Raw genomic sequence first — 22,561 nt, 5'->3', positions numbered from 1 at the left:
GCATAGAGCCTAGGCAGGTAACTGCAGAGGGTAGGTTCCAATGAGCGATGATTGACAAAAAGACAAGAATTATTTATTCTCACGCTTTTTCCTTTGGGTGACTTGCGTATGTATTTTATAGATGTATAGGAAAGAAACATTTGTAAGATGTATTGAAAAAAATTTGTAAAGCTCAATAAAAGTCCTTTAGCATCGAAGGCATGGGACTCAGTCATAATTACCTTTCATATAGCATTATAAAATCTATGCCATCACTCAACTGAAGATATTGCCATATAACTGGGAGATATTACTGATTAATGAGCATGTGAAAATTTTCTCCTAGAAAATGAAGTCTTCATAAAAGAAAGCAGAAGGTTTTTGCAGAGAGCATATGAGGAAGATATAATAAAGTGAATGTTTATGAATTCTGCATATTAAATATAACTAGTTATTAAAATATTTATTTTATTATAATTAGAAAGTAATTAACTTAGAGTTTATCATTAAGAATCTGGAATTTATGAAATAACTTATGCTACTAAGATGTTATAAACGCTAAATGGAAAAATATTACCAATTAGGTCTAGATAAAGCTTTTTATTTCTTGTTTGTAGTGACAGAGGGTGGAAAATGCATCCTCAATATGTCACTATGGATTGTTAGAAAAGGCCCTGAAAAGAATGCTTCTAGTGGATAAGAAATCATAATAATAGATACTGGGTGCTGAGAGAGTTCATGTTGATTTGATGGTTGCAGCTAACTTGTTTCTAAAGAAGTTTTATGATATTTAGTTTGGTAAAATAACCATAGAAGTGTGGCTCACATACTGTAGCTCCCACCTTGCAAGCTTTAAGCCCTGAGTTCAAAACCCTAGTACTGAAGAAGAAGAAGGGGAAGGAGGAGAAGAGGAGGAGAAGGATTAAGAGGAGAAGGAGCAGGAGGAGGAGGAGGAGGGGGAAGAGGAGGAGGGGGAGGAGGAGGAGGAGGAGGAGAATGCATTAAAAAATGATTAAAATCCATGATGTGTTGGGCCCAGTGAAAACTTATTTTTGATGAGATGATTTCCTGAAATAAGATGAACATGTAGTCCTTCTGTCCTTCTTTGTGTTGGGGCGGAATTCTTGGATAAAAGTTCATATTTTTCTCCGTGTCAGACTGGTCATTGATGCTTTCTGGAACAATGATGTTGAATTTTGTAAATGAGACCGTGTGAAGTTGACACTGTATATTTCAAAAACCGTCAAGTGCTTTCGGGTTCCTGTGGTTCGGGTACTGGGAGTTTCACTTCAGGACCTGGCATTTGCCACAGGCAGTTTACCTTCTGAGCCATACCTCCAGCACTTCTTGATTTAGCTTTTTTTGAGGTAGGGTATAGTGTTTTTTGTTTTGCCTAGGCTGACCTTCGACTGTGTCTTTCCTGTGTCCCTTGTTACAACCCTGCCTTCACTGGGATGGCTGGCCTGCCCTCGCTAATGCATTCCGAATGGCACTGCGACTCTCGTTTGCCACAGTTGACAAGAAATGTCTGTGATTCATGGACAAAAGCTTCAGTGCCTGTTTGCAGAAGTATGCTGGAAAATTAGGAGAAGCCAAACATCTATAGCCTTTCCTGGGATTTCTGAAATAATGAAGGGTACAGGAAAGGGAACAGTGTTGGTGGAGACAGTGAAAGGCACTGTTAAGAGAAATCCAAGGGACAGGGCTCTACTGCTGATTTGAAATCATCTTAGGGTCTAAGTTAGAATTTACCTGAGAATGACATTTTCATAAAACAGTAAGCCTAATTGTTATTCTTCAACTTAAGATGGATATTTTTTTTTGTGATTGCTAGGCACTGGTGGCTCAGGTCTATAATCCTAGCTGAGAGCTGAGTCTGTCCTTGGTGAATAAAACCGGGAGACTCTTATCTCCAATTACACAGGAAATAGCCAGAAGTGGAGAAATGAGAGCAATAGCCTTGAAGCCTTAACTGGAGAAAGACAAGTAAGAAGAACACAAGGTCCCAGATTGTAATTAAATCCTCAGTACTGGCATAAATAAATAAATAATCAAAGTACAAACCTACCAAATACTTTAGAAAAATTTGAAGTTCTATTAAAATAATCTCAATTTATGTAAAAGGTAGTATTATGTTCTTATACTGAATAAGCATTTTTGTTTTATCAATATTTTTAAACTAGATAATACTACTAAGTATATTACATTTTTCTAAAACTAGTAGGCAGTATTTACAAACTATTTGTTTGGGGACAATTTTAGATTTACATAGAGTTTAGAAGATAATAGAATTCCTTTGTACCCATATGCAATTTTCCTATTCTTGGCAAATTACTTTAGTTTGGTGCATTTGTGATCATCAGGAAACTACTGTTGATGCATTATCTAAAGTTTGTATTTGTTTAATCCATGGTTTTTATCTATCTGTAATGTGGGATCTATTTCAGACCATTTATCAAGATCCCAAATTGTATTTGTTCATCTCAGACTCTGCTTGGTTGTGACAGCATTTCTGTTTTTCTTTGTTTTTGTAATAATATTGACAATTTGAAGGAGAACCAGCAAGGTATTCCTACAGCTGAGCTTTTTCTGCTGTTTGTTTGTTTGTTTGTTTGTTTGTTTTTTAAATCATGATTAGACTAGGATTCATGGGCTTGTGGAGGAAGACCACAGATACAATAAAGCCCTTAATCATCACATTGCATCAAATGTATAAATAATCCACATGAGTTATCATTGTTGATTAACCTGATCACTTGGCTGAGAAGTACTGGGATCCTCCTGAGTAAAGATACTCATTCTTGTCTCTTGGGTAGTTTTTGAATTTCTTCATTAGAAGTGGACACTGTTTTCCTAGGGTTTTGTACCAGCAGTGAACGAGAGTTCGTATTTATTGCTCCACACATTGTTGCAACGTTTGGATCGTCAGTTTTTCAGACTTGTAGCTACTCTAGCAAATATGTAGTGTCTCAATTTTGATTTAAGCTGCAAATAATCATAATGACAAGTAATAACAAATAATGTTGAACATCTTTTCATATGCTTATTTGTCATTTACCTATGTATTTTGATGCAGGAGGGGTGTTTGTTCAGATCTTTATTTTCGTTATATCTTTGTGTGGGAGTTATTTAATTTGATGGGAAATGAGAGAGAAAAGAGTTGAGGATATGTTTTTTGAAACTTTCTTTACTTTTTGCTGATTCTGGTTTCAGAGACTATAGAAGTCTTCCCAAAATTGTACATTTAAAAAAAATTTCCTCAAGGAAACATTAAAAGGTATAATTCTAGATAATTTTATGTTGCTCCAGACTTTTATTGCTTAAGATTCTGGTTTACATTTTCTTACAAATTATGCTCTCTGCTCCAGAAAAGCAAATCTTTTTTTTTTTTTTTTTTGCCAGTTGTGGAGCTTGAACTCAGGGCCTGAGCACTGTCCCTGGCTTCTTTTTGCTCAAAGCTAGCACTCTACCACTTGAGCCACAGTGCCACTTGTGGCTTTTTCCATATATGTGGTACTGCGGAATTGAATCTAGGGCTTCATGTATAGGAGGCAAGCACTCTACCACTAGGCCATATTCCCAGCCTCCAGAAAAGCAAATCTTTTGACGAACAAAAATTCCCACACCTTCTTGTCTTTTCTACCTAACAATAATTGGAAATTCTACTTGTCCATTCATTTCACTTCAAACCATAAGATGGAAGATCTTAATTACATTTGATTCCGCCACATAATGTAAAATCCCAGTTCATACCCATGGGTTCAGATTTGAGAATACCTTGCTCTTTGTGTCAGGGGAACTTTTACATTCTTGAGGAAGGGCTTTGTGAGTCAAAAGCAGCCATGTGAGTATTTGAGAAGAGTGAGGCCAAAAAATTATGTTTTTAATTACAAGAAATAATTGCCTATCCATTAGGAAGTACCACCAAAGGTATTATTGTTATTACTATTATTGAAAAACTTTATACTTTGCCCCTCAAGCTCTTATGGATACTAGTTCATACAAATGCTTCTTTCATACTTATATACTAACTCTATAGCTTCCTCATGTAAGTATGGAAATGAATTATATTGAAAGCAAATAAATTAGTAGAATTTTCTAGACTGCTGATAGAAGTGGTTAATAATTTTAAGGAACATTGGCTTTGATTGTGATTTTTGTTTTGTTTTTGTTGCCAGTCCTGGGGCGTGGCCTCCTGAGCACTGTCCCTGGCTTCTTTTTGCTCAAGGCTAGCACTCCACCACTTGAGCCACAGTGCCACTTCTGGCTTTTTCTATATATGTGGTGCTGAGGAATCGAACCCAGGGCTTCATGTATACGAGACGAGCACTTTACCACTAGGCCATATTCCCAGCCCTGACTTTGATTGTGTTTTGACTGAACTGCATATGTGATTGGTGATAATTTGTTAAATCCCATACCTCATTGGCTGTGACCAATGAATTTTCTTAAATTTTACTCACTGAGGATTAATGAAATAAAACCATAATTCAATTCCCTGGACTGTTCAGAATATGTCTCACCTAGTAACATAAGAATTCTTTAAAAAAAATTGTTCTGTTCATTAGTAGCCACCAGAGAAACACAGGAGTTTAGAAGGGCATCATGGGTCAATGCTAAGCCTGCAAAGGAATAGAGATTGGCAGAATGGGAATTCTGCAGTTGAAATGTAGCCTGCCTTTGGAATTTGTTTTCATCCAAGAAGCAGAACCATTTAAAAATAAAAGAAAAACATAGTTAGACCTGGTACCTAATGTACCTGTAAGTATTCATTTGCCAAGATCTCTTGTTTATCAGGAAGATATTGTGATAGAAGCTGGAATAAAAATATCATGTTTGCTTTTCTTCTTGTAGTATTTTAACTTGAAGACATCAGAGTCTACTAGAATGGAAGTATTTTTCTGTTGCGTAGGTTTAGGGATGGAGGTAAAGGATGTTGGTGGGTATGAGAGATTCCCCCTTAGATTCCTTTGTGACATCTCAGTACACTTGATACAAGGCAGCTGCCCTGAGCCTTTTGTCTGAGCCCTCCTTCTGTTGGCCCTTCCTTCAACAAACGTATATGAAATTGCAGCAACACCAGCAAGTCAGCTGCACTGAGGGCAGGCCTAGGCCTCGTGGGAGGGCTGTGTAGGATTGAGTTTTGACCCAAGGGACAGAACATGTGATGGGACCCCACAGAAGGGAACCTAGCGTGAGGGAGGGGGGCGGGGGAGCAAGGAGATCAGAAAAGGCTACTTGCAAAAGGTGAGCCTCCAACTGAGTCGTAAGCAATGAGTTAAGGTTTGTCAAACACTCAAGAGTGCATTTGTAGCAAGTAGTTTTATCGGTGTGGCATGTGTAAAGGAACATGTTGGGAAGTAAGAGTGAAGGTCTCTCTCGTGAAGAATTTGAGGCTGCAGTGGGTATCAGTGAGAAGGAGGAGGACTAACAGAGAGGATGAAAGAGTGCAGTTACTGCTGAAGACCTTTATATACATGTATGAAAATAAGAGTAACTCTAAGCCTGTTGGAAGAGGAGATGAAGGAGAGGGATGAAGGGGTAAGTCTGATCAAGTACATTCTATGCATGTATGGAAATGTCAAAATAAAACCTTCATGATTATTTTATGCTACTAAAAGTTGTTTTAAAAATAATGAAATCCATTACCTAAAATTTAATAATGATGACTGGCACAGAAATAAATTCGAAGTTTAGGAGTTAATCCTGAAGGCAATGGGAAACAACTGGGGAGTAACACAATCAACTTCATATTTTAGGCAAATTCAATGAGGAGAGTTGAGTTCCAGTTTATAAAATGCTTCTTATATCCCATATGCCATGTATCAGCCTCCTACTGTGTGCCTGAGCATATACATATGCTTCTCTTACTCTTTCTCCTTGTTATACTCTCACTCTCACTCTTACCTGCCTCATTCCATGCCAAGCTCATAAACATGATGATATCTAGTACTAAATAATAATAATAATAATAATACCAAGACATTAAAGTGAGCATATTGCTATCATGTTGGGTTCGTGAAACCTTGGGAAGAGACTACTGAGACAGAGACAGGAGCAGAGAGCCCTGAACTCCCTGGAGGGGAAGGAACTGGGGAGGAGAGGAAGGAAGCAAAACTCTGACGTCATCACAGAGCCATGGGGTCGTAATCCACACTGGAGTGTGGATTAATGTCATGTGTTCCTCAGGAGATGAAAGCTTCTTATGTACAGTAAGAATATAAAAGCTGATTTTAATCACAGTTTCTCTCAGAGGATTTTAGGATTTTAATAAAGGTCAAAGGTGTCCAATAGGAGAAATCTATTTATTGGACATTTAAAAACACCCTGAAAATTATTTTAGCAAGTGATGTTTCTGTAGTTTCAAAACAACAACAAAGGATTTAGTTGTTTCTCTTTTGCTGAGTTTCACCTGAGCACATAATAACAAAAGAAAGCTTTAACAAAGCATGATATTGATAGCTATCTTAAAACCTTGCATGTGAGGGCTACTAAAATAAGCCTCATAGGAATAACAATTTGCTTTCTTTCAGGGCTTATGTATAGTTGAGTTCTGTATGATATTGCTTTAGTTTGGGTCTTGAATGTCTCGGATAGGCCAATGTGTTAGAGGCTCGGTCTCCAGTTCCTGGCACTAGTGGGAGGTGATAGAAGGTTTAGGAGGTGGAGCATAGAGGAAGAAGGTTAGGTCACGAGAGGTCTGACAGGGATATTAAGACCACAGCCACGCCTCTTCCTCTCTTTGCTTCACCATGCACTCGCTGCTTTGACCCTGTTTCATCACAGGCCCAAAGGCAATGGGGCCAGTGACTGTGGGCTGACCTCTGAAACTGTGAGCCAACCTTAACCTCTCCCTTTAAGTTACAATAACAGAAACTTGCCTAATAGATGTATCAAGTTGTGGAAGCCTTCTTCCCTTTTAACCGCAATGCATATTAGGAAATGTAGTGTAGTTTACTTAGCTTGTCTTATAGAACAGGAGAAACAAGTTACCTTTACTTCCTTCTCCAATCTCCACACGCAGCCCCACTGCGACCAGCCACCTGTAATCTGTTCCTCCAACTCCTCCTCGGAGCGTGGAGACACTTGGGAGGCAGACTTGGAGGACAGGGACTTACTTCTAGGCTTTACTTTACAGAAGTATGTTTTGGTAAGATAAGATGTACCATTTATATGTCAGAAGTATGTTTTGGTAAGACTACCATTTATATATACAACCACACAGTTGAAAGTATTGGCCCATTTCATTTGGCTTCTTTATCCCAGTTGGGGAAAAAAATCCTACCAGAAGTGTTTCCCTTGCAGGAGTTTCACATCAAGAGCTACTGTTACAAAATTCCCCAAATTTAAGTTCTATTTCAGACTGTTTTTAACATATACAGTTTCATCCTGTGTCTGTTAAACTCCCTTTTATACATTAGGTACTTTAGATAATAGTTTCTACTCCTATTAGTCTAGTACAGAATAGATTCAGAAATAGAATGCAGTCACAGTGAAGGATTTTTGTTTAGTGATTTAAAAAATGCAATAATATTTGAAACACTCTGTTCAGGTTTTTAGTAGAGATGGTTGGATGACTTCTCTAGGGTTTTTGATCTGTAATAACGGTTTGAGGATAAATTAAAGAAGTCATGATCAAGCTATGGAGCTGTTCTGGATTATTATGATGCTACGAAAAATGAAGTTGATATAGTTTGGAGTTAGGATTATGACGTCCTCACAGTTCACTGTGGAAGTTATTTATCTGATGGAAAATTCCCAAAGTTGGGCACAGGAACTGAATTGGACTAATATGGGCCAGTGCCTTGGGGCTCGTACCACCTACTGTAAACTGTTGTTGTTTTGTTTTGTTCTGTTTTTTTTCCAGTCCTGGGGCTTGAACTCAGGGCCTGAGCACTGTCCCTGGCTTTTTGCTCAAGGCTAGCACTCTACCACTTGAGCCACAGTGCCACTTCTGGCTTTTTTCTATGGATCTGGTGCTGAGGAATTGAACCCAGGGCTTCCTGCATGCAAGGCAAGCACTCTATCGCTAAGCCACATTCCCAGTCCCCACCTACTGTATTTCTCTAGTCATACACTGTCCCTTTCCTCACCATTGTCAATGTAGGCTGGCCACAGGAACATTCCCGAAGCACTTGTGGTTGTGTATCTACTGGAAGTCACTTGTGTCATGTCAACAGTTCAAGTAAGAAGAATTTACTCTGTATACCCCTGGGCAGGTTAGGAATAAAATAGAGAGGCTGTGGGCCTTTGCACACCCTGCCTAGACATAATGGTTCCTTGCAAACTTTCTTAAAAGCCTAATAGGAATTTCCCAGACTTGTATACAGTATACTTCAGATCTACCACAGAATTATATGTAGAATTAAGCGTGTGCTCATTCCAGAGATGGAGAAACCTATTGGACTACCTATTTCTTGATATGGAAAACTGACTGTATCCTGGTACATGTAGAATGTATCAGTAGGTCCTATGAATGGAGGGGTAGATGATAGTTAGACGGGTGGATGGATGGATGGAATGAAGGAATAAAAAGTGAAAAGAAGGGAGGAATAAGAAGTGCAAAGAAAGAGGATGGAACTTAAGAGAAGAAGGCTTGGGGAAGGAGAAAAGAAGAAAGGGAGGAAAGAATGGATGGTTTAAAATATTGACATATCTAAAATACGCAGATATTTAGGTTTGGTTTTGTTTTTGCCAGTCCTGGGGCTTGGACTCAGGGCCTGAGCACTGTCCCTGGCTTCTTTTTGCTCAAGGCTAGCACTCTACCACTTCTGGCTTTTTCTGTTTCTGTGGTACTGAGGAATCAAACCCAGGGCTTCCTGCATGCTAGGCAAGCACTCTACCGCTCAGCCACATTCCCAGCCCCCAGATATGTAGGCTTTTGTTTGCAGGACCCTGTGAAACATCAGTTTGACCCCTACTTAAAGCAAGCAGTTCTTCAGAGCTCACTTCCACGCATGCTGGAGGAAGTTTTTGCTTATAGCAGTGAACTTTGTTTTGTTTCACTTCTGAAAGCATTCCCTCCCCTCCATATTCCCATGAGGAAAGCACCTGGCCATTGACACCTTTCATTCTACACCCAAGGAACAACAGAAAAGCTTAGGGACTTTTCCTCTAGCTCGTGACCAGGGATGTTTGTTATGCCTGGCCGCTGGGAGGAGAGGAGCAATTCAGGTTAAAAGCTTCCATTGCTGATCTCCATGTCAAGTCTGGGCTATTGGGTACTAAATTCCACCATGTCTGTTGTGTGTTTTAACCTGGTAAAGTCCTCGCTGGCCTGCTCTTTATGCAGGCTGTGTAGGCAGTAGAGTCTAAATGAGCATTTGGTCTCTGCAGGCCAGAGCTAGCATCACACGAATTCCCCCGGTCCTGAGCTTCCATTCATGAAGCTAACACCTGGACCCAGAACCTCAGGTGGCCCACGGTGCCCACTGTGCGGGCATGCTTCTGGCACAAAGAGGCCCACAGCTGTCTTTGTGTGCAGGGAGCTCCCAGTGCTTCTCAGGCTGATTCTCAACTCAGTCTCCCCACTTTCTTCCCACCTCCGACAGTCAGCCCTCCAAACAGAACTTGTCCCTTTTCCCTTTGCATATCACTTTAATTCCATTCCTCTCTGGACACGAAGCCTCTGCCTGGCTCATTCTCCTTCCTCCTCATCTCTTCTGTATGTCCAATCCCACGCTGACGAAGAAGCCAGCCTAAAATGCCACCTTCCAGAGCTCTTTACCCTCTGATATTGTTCCCATAGCACAGCACTCTTTTCGTTTTGGAAAAGGAGACACCATCTTACACAAACCATATGTCCTATGAAGTCAGGGTCCATGTTTAATTATTTCGCTCCTTAAAGTGTCTTGTTTCTCGCTCACCAGCACATTGGTATCATGTCCAAAGTCCTTTCCTTATGAAGGCTCCATAACTGACTGAGTCTATTAAAGTAAGCTAACAAGCAGGTACAGCAGTGGAAGAAGATAACAGATTTATTCACATGCACATAGGCACCGGAGCCACACAAAACAGACCTTAAAGGTCTTGAGAGTTAAATGCCCTCTTCATAGGCGGGGAGGGAAATGAAGAAAGGGAGGCAATGTTGAGGGGCAGTGAATACTTTTTTAATTAGATGGACCCAAGATGAGTTCTGGTGGCCCTTGTCTATAATCCTAGCTACCCAGGAGGCTGAGGTCTGAAAATAGAGATTTAAAGATAGCTCAGGCAGGAAAGTCCTTAAGACTCTTATCTCCAATTAACCAGAAAAAGCTGGAAGTAGAGCTATGGCTCAAATGACAGGGCACCAGTGTTAAGCAATAAAGGTAAGGAACAGCACTCAGGCCCTGAGTTCAAGCCCTAGTACTGCCACATAGATACCAAAAAAGTTGAATAGGCCCAAAGTACGGATCATAGTTTGTTAGTGACTCCAGAAGTTGAGTTGGCCTGAAGAAAAGACAATGAAAGCTTGGGAAAATATCAGTCTAAGGGTGATGACATTGTTCCATCTGTGTTCATGAGAGAAAACCTTTAGCTAAGAGATTTCATAGGAGGGCTCCCTTATGGCTTGCCTGTTGTTTTCGCCACCTTAAGGACCACATTCTCTGTCATGCCCCCAAAAGCTGAGCATTCCAGCTCACATGTACTTGCTAATAACACAGAAGATGGCAATCTAATATGTGAGATTTTCAGCATGCTAGAAAATTTGATAAGGAAGCCTCTGGACCGGCCTAGGAATGAAACAAGGGGAAGACACATAGGAGGTGTGGAGGCCGATCTGCCTGCAGCTTTGCCTCCAGAAAGCAAAAGGCCAGCTGGGTGATGGGGGCTCACACCTATAATCCTAGCTACTCCGGAGGTGAGATCTGAGGATCGCAATTCAAAGCCAGCCCAGGCCGGAAAGCCCCTGAGACTCTTATCTCCAATAAGCCACTCAGAGAAAGCCGCAAGTGGCACTGTGGCTTAAGTGGTGGAGCGCTGAGCACTGAGAGAGGCTCAGGGACAGAGCCGAGGCCCTGAGATCAAGCCACTGGATTGGCAAAAAAAAAGGAAAATGCCGAACACTGAAGTGCATGATGGGAATTCCTAGGGCCACTTTTGATTGTTACGGTAATTGGGATAGTAGTGACTCTTCTACCACTCAGGATATAAAGAACTGGCCCATGCAGCCAGATGCTGGTGGTCACACTAGTTTAGCTACTTGGGGGGCTGAGATCTGGAGGATTATCGTTCAAAGCAAGCCTGAGTAGAAAGGACTGTGAGATTCTATCTCTAACATAACCAGCAAAAATCCAGGCTGGCGGTGTGGCACAAGTGATTGAGTGCTACCCTAAGCAAGAAAGCCATGCAAGTGTGAGTCCCTGAGTTCAAACCCCAGGGAAGAATCGTCCCTTCAGAATATTTACCCACCACAAACGGACATGTTGAATTGAAAACTCATTGTACAACCATCTAAAGATAATACTAAAAGAAGACTATTGGGCTAGACATTTATTTGTTTTGGAGGTTGTAGTCTGATTAGAATGCGTGTGAGCCTGTGTGGTCTTCAGAGTTGGAAGATTCCTGCTGTTAATTGCTGAGATTGAGGGAAGGATGAAGGGAGGACCAAATGTGAGGACAAACTGAAATTGGGTTTTGGACAAACTATATCTGAAGAGCCTGGTGAGCATCTAAGGCTCCGAGCTTTCCTTTCCACACAGTTACTCGTTGGACTCAAGGTCATGTCTTGGCCACATTCATACTCTGAGGTTAATTTGCAGAGGTTCTGGTCCCCTGGCTGGCCAACACTTGCATTTGATTTGCTGGAAATCAGATCTTCATGTGTGGGATGTTTTCAAGGTGGCCTCTAGTTCCACTTGCATTTATGTCCTCGTTTTATTTTCTTTGTGGTACTGGAAATTGAACTAAATCACTTGCCAGTGCTAGTACTCCACCTCTTTTTTTTTTATTAATTAAATTTTGTTGACAAGGTGTTGTACAAAAGGGGTACAGTTACATTTCTTGTGATATCTTACACCCTCGTTTTTCTTTCCCTTCCCTAGATCAGGTAGGCATATATATAATACCCAGTGTATCAAAATCATATACAGTAACCACGTAGTGTATGCCAAGTAGAGTCACCTAAAACTTTAAATGTAACGTCAACAATAGAATCTTCCTGTGTCCTTCTCTTGGAGTTGTTTTTGCTTATCCTCGTCTTATATGATCATATAGTATTCCACATCTTGAACAATGCCTCTAGCCCTTTTGCTCTATTAGTCTGTTTTTCAGATAGAGTCTTGCTAAACTTTGACTGAGATCTTCCTATCTTTGTTTCCCGTGTATCAGAGATTAGAGATTTACACATTCTGCCCAACTCTGCTTACATCTTCTTATTCTTTTTTTTTTTTTAATCTGTAAAGGCAGAGAAAAGATCAGAAAGAAGTGCTGTGTGGAACATTCCGAAATGGGTAAAACCAGAAATGATGCTGACAGAGGATTTAGAAGTGAAAAATAGGGAGTACTCAGACCAAATATAAGTGAATTAGCATAAGTCATCAATCTTGATTTCCAGGCCTGTTGTATACAGTTTGTTTGCCACACCAGCTGCTTCTTTGGGTACAGCTGTGTAATCCCTGTACGTTTTCCTTTCATATGAAAAAGTATTCAAGTTTGTCATTGCTTCATCATTTGCAGTTTTATATGAGGCTCCTCTTTTTTCCCTGAGCATAATGGTTAAAATAATCCTTATAACTGTCATTCATTTTCTTGGGCCAACTATTTTGATTCTTTTCATTGAGGGGATTTTTTTTTTTTTTTTTTTTTTGGCCAGTCCTGGGGCTTGGACTCAGGGTCTGAGCACTGTCCCTGGCTTCTTTTTTGCTCAAGGCTAGCACTCTGCCACTTGAGCCACAGTGCCGCTTCTGGCCGTTTTCTGTATATGTGGTGCTGGGGAATCGAACCTAGGGCCTCGTGTATCCGAGGCAGGCACTCTTGCCACTAGGCTATATCCCCAGCCCGATTTTTTTTTTTTAGGGTTAACTTGGAGTTAAAATAATTGCCTTCTAAGCCCTCTTCTTTAAAGGTATGGGGAAGGAAGATTTCTTTATTTTTAACTTTGTTGTTGTTCTTGTTGAAGCCAGGTGCTAATGGTTCATGCCTATAATCCTATCTACTAGGGAGGCTGAGAACTAAGGATTCTGGTTCAAAGCTGGCCCCAGGCAGACAAACCCAAGATACTTAATTTGCAATTACCTAACCAAAAAGCAGAAAGTGAAGGTGTGGCTCAAGTGGTAGACTGATCAGCCTTAAGCAAAAAAATCCAAGAGAGAGAGTATAAGGCCTTAAGTTCAAGCCCTGGTACTAGCAAAAGAAAAAAAAAATGGAGATCTAACAGTAATTGTGTTTTAAAAAACATTTTTAGAAGCGCACTGTGGTTTGAACTCAGCCTTGCATTTGCTAGGCAAGTCCTTTCTCACTCCATTCCTTTTTTAAAATGGTTACTTCTTATATAGTATGTTATGGTTCTTTTCAGGATCTTACAGTTTTGTCCAGGGCCTGCTTGGGACTACCATTCTCCTACTTATGCCTTCCATGTAGATGCTGGGATTATAGGTGTGTACTACCATGCCTTTTTTGATAGCAGTGGGATTTAAACTCAAGGCCTCTTACTTGCTAGGCAAGTGTTCTACCATTTGAGCCACACTACAAATCCCAAAGGCAGACTTCTTTAAAGAAACTTTCTTACGTTGGCTGACCGACCAGGTACTGTTGTGAGAATTCCACCTAGAGACAGACTTCCCAGGCCAAAGTAAAGGCATGGGACTCCTGGAACAGCAGGTTGGTGTAGCTGTAGCATGGGGTTTATAGTATCTGGAATAGTGGGTCCATATGGGCTCTGCGTTCAGGGCATTCAGAAATGGAGTGTGTGTGTGTGTGTGTGTGTGTGTGTGTGTGTGTGTGCCAGCCAGTACTGAAACCTGAACTCAGGGCCTGGGTACTGCCCTTAGCTTTTTCACTCAAAATTGGAGCGCTACCACCTGAGCCATAGCTTCACTTCTGGCTTTTTACTGGTTAATTGGAGCTAAGAGTCTCATAGACTCTCCAGCCTGGGCTGGCTTCAGACTACCATCTTCAGACCCCAGCCTCCTGAGTAGCTAGTATTACAGGCATGAGCCACTGACTCATATTTGTATTTTGTTTGTTTTTGATTTTTTTTTGCCAGACTTAGAGCTTGAACTCAGGGCCTGAGCACTGTCCCTGGCTTCTTTTGGCTCAAGGCTAACACTCTACCACTTGAGCCACAGCCCTACATCTGGCTTTTTCTGCTTATGTGGTGCTGAGGAATCAAACCCAGGGCTTCATGCATGCTAGGCAAGCACTCTACAGCTAAGCCACATTCCCAGCCCCTCATATTTGTATTTGGAGGGAAAGCTACACTGTACACCATATGAGGAGCTGGTGAGAAGTTGGTTCCAGTTTGGGAATTTGAGGCAGAAGATGGCCAGGGTCTTATAACATTCTTAGAGCAGCAACAGGCAGCCATTCAGAGCGATGTGTAACTGTTGGGAACAGAGGATTATTAGATGGATGGAAGCAGGGACCTTTGAGAGGGGGAGAGAGCATCACTGTGAGGGGCGTCTTGCTCACAGGCTTGCTTCACATACTTGGGTGCAGGATGAGGTAGGTGTTGGACGTGGATGGTGTGGGATGAGGAGGCTGCCCTTCAGCCATGCACACATCAACTTGGTAGAATCCATTGACCTCCATTAGGCAGCTGGAAATACAGGCTGGGGGTTAGCAGAGGGGATGACTTGGAAGAGCACTGTTAGGCACCCCAGGAAAGGAAATAAAATAGGCAAAGACAGGGTTCATGCCTACGACACGGAGTCTCCATAGGACCAGTGGTCTCACCATAAATGGTAAAGTTAAAAAAACAAAAGTAAGGGCTGGGGATATAGCCTAGTGGCAAGAGTGCCTGCCTCGGATACACGAGGCCCTAGGTTCGATTCCCTAGCACCACATATACAGAAAAACGGCCAGAAGCGGCGCTGTGGCCCAAGTGGCAGAGTGCTAGCCTTGAGCGGGAAGAATCCAGGGACAGTGCTCAGGCCCTGAGTCCAAGGCCCAGGACTGGCCAAAAAAAAAAAAACAAAAAACAAAAAAACAAAAGTAAGGGAGACTGGCCTGGGCAACAATGTGAGACTCACCTGAAAGATAACTAGAGCAGAAAGGGCTAGGGGTGGAGCATAAGTAGTAGAGTGCTTGCTAAACAAGGCTATGAGTTCAAACCCCAATACTGCCAAAAAAGAAATAAGAAGGAATTCTATTCAAATTATGGCTGAATTTGTGGTAAATATTCCAGAAAATACTGTACTATTTTTGTATTATCAAAGGGACTATCTGGGAAAGGGTGGAGGGAGAATGTTGACGGGTGAAGATCAGAGCATATTACACACACACACACGCACACACACGCACACACACTCACACACTCAGCAATGAAACTCACCAAATGCTCTTTGAAAAAGTAGGGAGAAGGATGAGGAGAAGAGAACTACAAAGGAGGAGGTGAACTTGACACACTGTACACGGGTATGGAATTATCCCAATGAAGCCACCTGGTGTTATTCACGTTGGATCATTCAGGACAAACACGAAGGGGACTCTAACTAGAGGGTATTAAATGTTGCCTATCCTTTTTTTTTTAATTGAGGAAAATGTAAAAGAAACACAGAAGGCTCTGGCTATGATTAGAGTATGTTCGTGCCGATGGCTAGGTGAACATGGCGCCTCTCTGGTCCCTGTGTGTTGCAGTGGCTTGTGGGCAGATGCCACGGTCTATCAAGAGTTATTCTCTGAAGCCAGAGAGGAGGTCAGGAAAGGCTGGAGCACATCCCATACCTGCATGGGACACAGAACTGGAAGCAGCACCAGCCAAGTGGTAAAAAATAACTCTGCTCTAGTCACTAGCCCTGAAAGCCAAGTGTCCCCTTTCACTTCCTGTTCTCTGTGGGTTCTTTGCCAGTGAACATCTTGTCTTCCAAAGTTTAGCGTGTGATGCTTCTGTTCTCACTGATTGAACCGTCTAATTGAGGGTATCTGTCTGCTTCACCCCATGTCATATTTTTCAGGGTCCTTGAGTTCTGATGGCTTGCATATCACAGTCCTCAACTCTGCTCCTCGTTCAGACTGAGTATGGCAATGCTGAGCAATAGTTAACTGATTAAACTTTGATTTCTAGTATCCTCCTTATCTTTAGACTTTAGCTGTTGAATTGCTGGTCAGCAATTGCATCATTGTCATCATCATTATTATCATTACGACTACTACTACTACTCTACTACTATTATTATTACTATTAATGTTGCTGTTGTTGTTGTTATTTGTGATGCCAGCCCTGGGGCTTGAACTCAGAGCCTGATTGCTGGCCCTTAGCTTTTTTACTCAAGGCTGGTGTTCTACTGCTTGAGCCACAGGCTCTACTTCTGGCTTCTTACTGGTTAACTGGAGATAAGAGCTTCACAGGCTTTCCTGCCCTGGCTGGCTTCAAACCAAGATCCTCAGATCTCAGCTTCCTGAGTTTCTAGGATTTACAGGAGTGAACCTCAGGTACCCAGCCTGACAGCTGTTTTTTAAAGATCTTTGTTTGTTCCCCAACCTGGTTCTGACTTCGTGGTCATTGATCTGTTTCCTCAACTTCTTCACAAGCCTTGGCTTTGAGACTTTGCTGACTCCTGAATAAGACTGCTTCTTTCCTGTAGTGGTGGGCTGTGAGATTCCTCTGGGATTTTGCGTGGGTGAGCTGAGGACCGAGAGTGGGCGTTATTAGTCATTGAGAGATGTAGCTGCTGCTGGTGGTACTGCTGGTGTCAAGTTTCCCACTGGCAGGCCTGGCACAGTGTGAGGTGACAAGGGATGTGGGTGGCACCTTCATATTAATGCAGTTTGGCCTGGCACCCTGTTCTTCTGGTTGAGACAGAAAGGTGTAATGTCTATGCAGGATGCACTCAGTGTGGAGAGAACGCCCTGCTACCTGCTCAAATGACAGCTGAGTGCTTTGCTAGTGAAGGAAAGAAGGAATGCTAAGTCACTGTGCTAGTCATGGGGTCACTGCCCTAGTCGTGGGGGGTCAGTGCCAAAGGAAGCTCTGGATTTCCTGAGCCACAGTTACTCACTGGTTATACTCAGAATTGTAATATGAAATATACAATATAGCCCAAGACAACTGTATACAATAAATCAATTGATATTATCTATTCTCATATATAAAAATGTTTGCTTGGGCCAGATGTGGTAGTACAGGTCTATAATCCCAGCATTTGGAAGCCAGAGGCAGGAAGATCAAGGCCAGTCTGGGTTACATAGCAAGATCATCGCAAAAACAGAAACAAATAAAACAAAGTGGGATAGAGTTTGGATAGCACCGTCTGTTTTGAAACCGAGCCAGGGTCCTTCCTTTGGATCTCTCCCTCATTCCTCCCCATCTTTCCCAGCCCTGTCCCTTCTCTGCCGCCAGTACTAACTGTTAGCACGTGTGTCTTGGAATGGAAAAGCAAAGAAAAGAATGCACATTTGGAAATGCCATTCTCGATTCCATATGCCATGAGATAATACACTGGCTAGACTGGCAGAAGTCACCCCAGAAAGGGGGAATTTGAATTGGAAAGGAATCAAAGGAATCATGCAGCTAATATAATTGATGGCAGCAAAGCAGTAATAGGTAGTCTGGACAATTGGATGAAGGCCAGCTTCAAAACCACCAGTAATCCCCCTGCCCTTTTGGAATGAGGTAAGGTTTACTGAATAGAGGGGTGAGACGTCCACTTTCTTAGCACTTAATCTCAACCTGGCCCCTGAGCTTTGTCAGGGACAAAGACACCAAATCTAGCCAGAAAATCTGATGTGTGTCCTTCATCCATAGACCCCCAATCTCCCATCCTCTTTGTCTTCCTTGCTCTCAAAGAAGTTTTCTGAAGTAAGTTCTGGGTTGAGTTTAACAAATGACAGCCAGTGTCCATGGCTCCTTTGTTTCCCTGGTCCCCGACCTGACACAGTGTCCAGCATGACATGTGTTTTGAATGAATAGTAATGGTGTCTCCAAATCAGGCCAAAGGCAGCGGGTGGAAGAAAGCTATAGATATGGTTCCTCCATGCCATGTTGACTTTTTCCATATGATTCCATGGAACACCACACTACTCAAAGTTAGAGGAGACAAAAAGGCAGACAAAGAGACAGACAGAGATAGGGAGACAGGCAAAGAGTTAGAAAGACAGAGGCAGAGAGAAAAGCGGAGAGACAGAGAGAGGCGAAGAGAGATAAGCAAAGAGTCAAGAGAGAAGCAGAAAGTCAGAGAAAGACACATACAGAGAGAGACAGAGACACAAAGTGAGACATAGAGACAAAGGCAGAGAGATTCAGAAAGAGGCAGAAGAAGACAGAGGCAGAGAGAAACAGAAAACAAAGACAGAGAGACAGAGAGAGAAACAGAGAGATGCAGAGAAAGGCAGAAAGACAGAGACAGAAGCAGAGATAGAGATTCAGAGACACAGAGGCAGAAAGAGGTCAGAAGTGGTGGAGGCAAGGGATGGGAGGAGGGGCTTCCATAATCTCACTAATGCTGCCCACTGTATTTCTCTATGGCTCCACCGTGTACATATACGGACTAGCATCTCTGAACAGACCTGTGATGGAATCCGGTTTACCTTCTTCACACTCAGCTTTTCTCGTTGCATTTGAGCATGGAGCTCTGTGCATTGCACAGTGTTACATGCCAGACCATAACAGAACACTCTTGGCCAGTATTGTGTAAAAACATAGTCATTGAGACTTAATCTTACCATGTAGTGTGTTATCCTGATTCAAATCAAATAATCATTAGTGCCTTCTTGTTTCCTCATTTGCAAGCTAATATCCAGCACCAAAACTGTGGGATTTAAACCTGATAATGCAGGTAAACCATTTCTACTTCCAGAACAGTGAGGACCTCCCCTGCCCGTCAGTTTCTACCTTTATACTTGGCATTCTCACCACCACACAGCTGGCCACACACAGAGACTTCTTAGGGTACAATCTATTACCCCTAATTTTTATGGTCATCACAGTTGTTAATGGGCACTGGTGGCTCACGCCTGTAATTCTAGCCACTCAGGAGGCTGAGATCTGAGGATCCAGGTTTGAATCCAGCCTGGGCAGGAAAGTCTATGTGACTCTTATCTCCATGTAACCACCAGAAAGCCAGAAGTAGAGTTGTGGCTTGAGTGGTAGAGCGCTAGCTTTGAGCACTAAAGGTCAGTGATGCCTCTCAGGCTGAGTTCAGCGCCTGGGCCAGCACAAAAACAAACCGCAATGTGAGTGATTTGTGAGGGATATAGCGACGAGGGGGAAAGATGCAGAGGGTGCTTGCCGAGCTGCTCTCTGAATGAACCAAGGATGCTGCTGGGTAGTTTTTTTCAAGATGGTTTCAGCTCTGGGCAGCTCTTTCCATCTTAGTGCCATGGTCACCTTCACACCCTGATGGGGGCCAGGTGCTGGGTGGTGCTGTTCACACAGACATGACATACAGGTACAGTAAGAGGAGCAAGGGAATGGCAGACGAGTAAAGGACTTCTCATGAGAATAGAAAAGAAAAGGAACTTGACCATGATAGCTCAGTTTACAGGGCAGGAGGACAGGAGAGAGAGCAGAAACACGAGTGGGTTTTTCTAGGATGCTGTCTGCCTTGGGGCATGGATTCTCTTCGCTGTGAATTTTATGTTGGGCCCTGTTCCAGGCTCGGTGGGTGCCCCAAGGAGAAGCACCTGCCCTCCACTGCAGTTTATTTGTGGATTCTAGAGCCCCCTGTTGCCTCCTGGGAGGGGACTTTCCCTACAGAGAGGAGCATGCTGCCACAGTGATGCCGTCTCACGCTCTGAGCTCGGCTGCACAAACATGGAGTCCAGCTGAGTGACCAGTCCAGGAAACGTGGACATAAATAGGGATGTCTGGAAGTCTAAGTACATGTTCCTGCCATGAGAAGGTTAACATGAAGCTCTGACTTACCCTCTGTTTTCATTTCTGTTGTCTGCTTGTTGATTTGGTTTTGGTATTAGCTCTCATCACGTTGCCCTAACTGGGCTCAAGCGATCTTCCTGTCTTGTCTTCTGAGTAGCCAGGACTACACACGTGTACCACCATACCTGCCTGGCACGTGGTTTTTGTTGGTTTGTTTCATTTTTGGAAATGGGTATTTAGCCACTCCATACACATATCAAGTGTGGCAATGAGTGAGTGACATTTAGATTTCACAGTATATGAAGGGAGACCCAGCATCTCCAATCTTCAACATCCCCCCCCACCCCCGGGGAGCTCCTCCAATGAACTCACTGAAAGTGACTGAGGAGAGGGGGACGGAGCGTGTAGTTTTGCTGTCGATTCCTAGGCAGCCCGTGATGGCTGACGTGGAAATGTCTCTCTGAAGACAGTGAGGAGCGCCCTGGCTGTCAGCGGAGATAACAGTGCATTTGTGTCTTCGTTTGTTCACAAGCACTGACGCCACGTGACGAATGCTCCTATTGGCAGGAGAGGATGAGAAGAGCCGTGCGTGATTAAATGTGCTCATTTCCGAGTGAGCAGCTCAGCTGTGTTCACAAGAGCCCATTATGCTGAGCACATCAACGGCCCAATTAAGAGGAAAAGGAGTGTGGTTGTGAACATATCAGTGGGCTGTGTTGTTAAAGCTGTCTGGGTTTAGAGCCAAATGGGGCTTTGGGTCTGCAGTTGACATGAAGCCTGCTGTATTTTCTGGAACATTGTCCTCCTCCAGAGGGGGTGCTTTCTGATCAGGATTGTTTTTCTTCTTGGAGATACTACCTGCAGAAATATGCTTTTTTTTGTTTTTTTGACTGTTTATGCATTGCAGAAAGCTAGGGTACCTGCCTGTGAAGAGGAGTTGCTTTGGGTGCATGCTCCCATCCTCTCACCCAGCCAGCCAACCTCGGAATTGCCAATGGCCTAAAGGTCATAGGCCATGACCTGAGAGCAGATGGCTGCTAGTAAGTGCTGGCCACGGTTTTGGTAAACATCTTTGAGAATAATGGAGTTGACATTCTCCTCCTCCTCCTCCTCCATCTCCTCCTCCTCCTCCTCCTCCTCCTCCTTCTCCTCCTCCTCCTCCTCTTGCTCCTCCTCTTCCTCCTCCTCTTCCTCTCTCTCCCCATCTTCCTCCTTCTCCTCCTCCTCCTCCTCCTCTTCTTCCTCCCATTCCTTCTCTTTCTCCTTTTTCTTCTTCTCCTCTTCGTGTGTGTGCGCGTGCACGCGCGTGTGTGCATGCATGCTAGTACTAGAACTTGAACTCAGGACCTCTCTTACTGATTTTATTTGGTCACAGCTGGCCCACTATTACTTGAGCCATGTCTCCAGCCTAGCATTTTGCTGGTTAATAAGAGATAGCGTCTTGAGGGCTTTTCTGCCTGGGTTGGCTTTGAACCAAGATTCTCCATGTCTTAGCTTTTTGAGTAGCTAGGATTTCAAGTCACTACTGTCTGGCTTACTTTGCTTCTGAAGGAAAGATAACTATCTTTCACAAGAGAGCTTCAAAGATGCTTATTATTCTATACCTTCATTTGTAAAGTACTTATTACCTTGTTAGTCTAATTTTTACTATAGTTCTGTTTATATGTTATAAAATGAAGAGAACTGACTTCATGTTTTTGTTAGTCCCTGGTAGAATTGTTGCCAGTACTAGGCTTAAACTCAGGGCCTGGGCATGATACCTTCGCTTTCTCACTTAAGCTGGTGTTCTCCCACTTGAGCCACAGCTCTACTTCTGGCTTTCTGCTGGTTAATTGGAGATAAGTGTCTCACAGACATTCTTTGCCTGAGCTGGATTTGAACTGTGATCCTCATATCTTTGCCTCCTGAGTAGCTAGGATTACAGGTGTGAACCACCAACACCTGCCCAATTTGACCCGGGGAAGACTATAAGAACAAGTTAGGATGCTGTCTCAGAGGGATAACTACTTAGCTCACAGAACTGTGGAATATGCCCCAGGTATCACTTGACAGCTTCCTAAATGAGGGAGAATACTTGTACGTGCATCCACGCGCGCGTGTGTGTGTGTGTGTGTGTGTGTGTGTGTGACATGTGACATGGGAAGCCCTCCATAGCTCCAGTAAGTCCCCTCAGTTGATGATCCCGGAGGACATACTTAATGACCCCTTCTATCCACAATACAAAGCCATTGCTCATCCAAGAGTCCAGCCATGTCTTTGGGTGGCTCTCCATCTTGTCTTGGCAATGACAAGACTTCCCCAGGACCCAGCAATGCCTGTGGGGCATCACAAGGAAGCTGAGACCAAAGAGGGAAGGAGCACGGAAACCATGGTGGAAGGGTTAGCATTCAGGAAACAGATGGAGAGAAGGTGGTTCAAGGTGGTACAGGACCACCCTCTGCTGCAGTCTGCTGGCTTCCAGAGGAACAAGCTAGCTATGGGACGGCGCCCAGGCCCTGAGTGCAAGCCTCTGTACCAGAGCAAGGGAGCCCTCTCTCTCTCTTTCTCTCTCTCTCTCTCTGTCTCTCTGTCTCTGTCTCTGTCTCTCTCTCTCTCTCTCTCCTTTGCTGCAGAAATGGAAATCTCTTG

At 43.1% G+C, this 22,561-nt stretch overlaps 1 protein-coding gene across 1 annotated transcript in view; it reads left to right on the top strand.

Annotated features, from left to right (window-relative positions):
• Positions 1-22,561, top strand: part of Kiaa1217 (KIAA1217 ortholog) — a 266,366-nt gene that overhangs the window by 60,963 nt on the left and 182,842 nt on the right.

This window comes from Perognathus longimembris, chromosome 18 (assembly GCF_023159225.1).
Source record: "Perognathus longimembris pacificus isolate PPM17 chromosome 18, ASM2315922v1, whole genome shotgun sequence".
Classification (NCBI taxonomy): domain Eukaryota; kingdom Metazoa; phylum Chordata; class Mammalia; order Rodentia; family Heteromyidae; genus Perognathus; species Perognathus longimembris.
This window is presented reverse-complemented; position numbering and strand designations above follow the sequence as displayed.